Source organism: Aplysia californica, unplaced genomic scaffold, assembly GCF_000002075.1.
Source record: "Aplysia californica isolate F4 #8 unplaced genomic scaffold, AplCal3.0 scaffold00186, whole genome shotgun sequence".
Classification (NCBI taxonomy): Eukaryota; Metazoa; Mollusca; class Gastropoda; order Aplysiida; family Aplysiidae; genus Aplysia; species Aplysia californica.
Genome location: NW_004797456.1, coordinates 1,019,301 through 1,023,076, shown reverse-complemented (window position 1 = coordinate 1,023,076; position 3,776 = coordinate 1,019,301).

The following is a 3,776-nucleotide window of genomic DNA, read 5'->3' as shown; positions in this document are numbered from 1 at the left end:
CCCCACCCACACACACACAATATACAATCGACATCATGTACATTGTTTAGGCGACGGGCTGCCTTGATCTTTTTTCTCAGGACTAATTCAGTCTGAGTAGAATACATCATCCCAGCAAAAAGACGAATATACAAACAAAAAAATACTTCCCCATACGGAATCGAACTCACGTCTTTTGAATAGAACAGACGATTAGCCTTCATCTAGTACCATGTCACAGGCGCTGGTGTGTGGCCATAGAGTTCATTAATGTTATGCTCTATAAAATATGTATATAATTTAGAGAACACAAGCCACCCAGAAGAGACAAAATAAACCCACAAGAATATCTTGGCCGTATTGCTCAAGTTCGGCAAGATTGAAGAAAGGTTTTGTAAGTCTATAAAGGTTGCGCTCACAAGAAGTCCCAAAACAATTGCCTTGGGTGTGCGTTTGTACCATCTGAAGGTAAACAACATTAATGTTTCTTTATGTACGTAACACGGGTCTTACGATGAAGCATTTCAACATAAGAAGTACAAATTCCATGTGCTTGTATTGCTAGAAACACTTGTGCTTTTATGCGTAGCCTGTATGGTGTGAACATTCCAGGTGTTCGGTTTGATAGGTCTTCCAGTGGTTTAAGGGTATGACTGGAAGATTTTATAGTCTTTTCATATTACACTTTTGTGGATTCTCTGGGACGATTTGTTTGTTCTCAGCTTTTCGGGTATTCAAATGAGAGTCGCTCACACTGTTGTATGGAATTATGCCAACTATGTTAAAGGTGTGCCCTTTGGGTAACATGGAACCAGTTCGCATAGATTTTATCAAGCTATAAATACACACTTGTGACGGAATAATAACGTAGGCCCATCACCTGATAATACGTTTATCATATAGGTCAATAAACTCCCATGAAGTTAACAGTGGGTGAGGTTGGGTGTGTGTGTGAGGGGGGTTAAGTGCAATGCGGCGATTGTTTGTGCGATTTTAAATAGACTGTACAAAACGTTGGTGCATTTTTCACTTCGTCCCATTCGAGAATATGACGGACATAAAAAAGCAGACCCTTAACTTACTCGAGAACCACGATTTAAAAAACGAAACAAAACAAAACAAAAACAAACCTTGAAGTGAATCTTCTTCAACTGGATCGAGTGAAAGACAAGACTCTGGGTCGCTTTCATCTGTCTTCAGTTGCCTATTACACTTAGCTGTATGACTATTATAGTATATGAACAGCGCGGTCGTTGAGATCATCAGAACATCATGTGGAGGAAAAAATCGTCGTAGTACAGAACTTGGGTTCTGGAAGGTCGGCGTAAAGGATTAACCACAATCTTGATCTCCCGACACACCGTAAAGTTCGCCCTATTTGACATAGTCTCCAGACACTCTTGCGATTAACCCTTTTTTGTCTAAACTATTTTCAATTCCACCAGTATGTCTGTATCGAAGTAGATTCAAATAATAATATGTTTTATGAAAAGATGGTGTTTAGATGTTGTTTTTTAATGCCCTTTGCGCAGTCAGGTAAACAACACATTGATCCTTTTTTTTCAAGAAATATGCTTGCATGATAATAGACAGCGAACTATCTTATTGTCCGTATGCTAGTGTTTAAACGCGTGAAGTTCGCAGCTTGCACCGTATGCTTCCTTGGAAGTCGAGAATGTTTCTGAGTGTTCTAGGGTATGCTGGGTGGTTATAGATTGTTATTATTAAATGAATTTGTGTTCAATCGTATTCTTGAAGTATGAGCTAAACATGACTTTATGGACTACCTGGATCGATAAGAACCGCCAATGTGACTAGGAACGACATTTGCCAGACGGTATATTGTTTTTTTAAGCATTTCAAAATAAGAAACAGCGTAAGATTCCCTCCATTTCGATTGCTACAGCATGTAATCTATCCTATCGCTTCACATGTTTTTAATGAAAGAGTAATGAGTTAGATTCTAAAAGTCTCTGACATCGCCAACACAGCCTTACCATTTTCTTTCCCTGATGCGAGTTGTTGAGTTTTGTTTGTTTGTTTTGTTGTTTCTTTTTAATTTGAACGACTTTTTAATTTGAATTTGTGTACGTGTGTGTTGGAGCAATTCGAGAGTTCAAACACACAGACATATTATTATTATGTTGCTTATGCTTTAAAATATTTTGCCGAAATTCAAATTCTAAATGTTGAGAAATCCTGAAAAAATTCACAAGTTAGGTACAGTTGTTAAAAGAACGAAACAGTTTTCTTATCTTCTGTAAAAATTTCTCTTTCCGGCTTAATACATTTCAATAGCCTGGTGACGAATAAACACGTAGAACTACTTGGACTTGAGAGAGAAAGGCATTGACCTGTTCGGAGACTACGTACACCACCAGTCACATCAATTCTTTTCGAAGTGCAGGTAGAATCAATTAATTTTTTTTATAGCCCTTGATCTGAAACAGACATTGGTGATCATATTTCTTCAATCATTTCTACTCACTTCGGATGCTCTTATTATACATGTATATATATATATATATATATATATATATAATGTATATAAGCTTATAGATGTATTTTTAAAAATGCTTTGCTATTCTCGTCTTGTGACCAGTACAGTATTCACAGTCAGTGTCATATAGAAGAAGCGACAACACATCGTTGCTGAAACCCTTATTTTCGTTGTCATAATATTGCTTGCGACTGTTTTTCAGTACTGGAGTCATTCATTTTATTGCAGCTATCTTTTGCAATTGCAGTTTTTTAGTCTATTTCTGTTGTATGTTTTCCATCACAGCTAGATCTATAAAATACTATAATGTTGTGTATCTCAGATATTTAAACGTTTGAATTTCTTTTGATCTTTTCGACTTTATTAAAGGAGTGCGATGAACAAATGACACGGGGTTGGGTTTTTCAGAATAATTGCAGCTCTTTGGGTACATATTATCATGAAGGATAAAACAACCCGACAAGTTGTTTGTTTTTTGCCTGCAGTAATGGGTTCATGTCCCCCATGAAAAGAAACCTGTGGCCCAGTTTGCAAATATATTAATGTTGTTAGGATTTGTTGGGAAGAATCGAACGCCCGGTGGCAATGCAACCCTTTCAAATAACGGCGTCGATAGATTTACAGCGAACTTCATGCACTATGTTCAGTGACTTGTTGAAGAATGAACGCTGCAGAGTCACGGCATAGCCCCTTGTCTTTATCACACTGTGCATTATAGTCTTAGGTTGTAGAAAAAGCTCTTCACGCGCCATGATACAGAAGTGTTCCTTTTGATGCCGGCACTGACTGAAAAGTTCGGAGTTTTGATTGATCTCTGTGGCTTTGAAATGATACAAATGCTTTCAGACAGAAACATAAGTGCAAAAACCTCCCCCGTGAAGACTAATTTGCCTTTGAGCGTTCAAGGATTAATTTGGAGTGTCAGTCATGCGAGCATTCGTCTTTTAATATCGATCTTGGTGCTTCATGGGAGTTCAAAGTAATATAGTGGGTGACAGAATGGTTATATGTATACACAATGCTTTTAAGGATCAATACCAGAGAGAAAGTAACACAATGTTAACACTGTTGTGATATAGATTTAATTCAAATGATTAGAGAAAAACACGCTCTCGTGCACAAACGCACACTCACACACACACGCACACCTGCACGTACCCGCACATCCACAGGCACTCCCACACACAGACATACATAAAACACACACAAACAGTCTGAGAGACACATATTCCTTCACAAATATAAATTAGCATTCAAACACGCTCACGCAGCGCGCGCGCGCGCACACACACACACA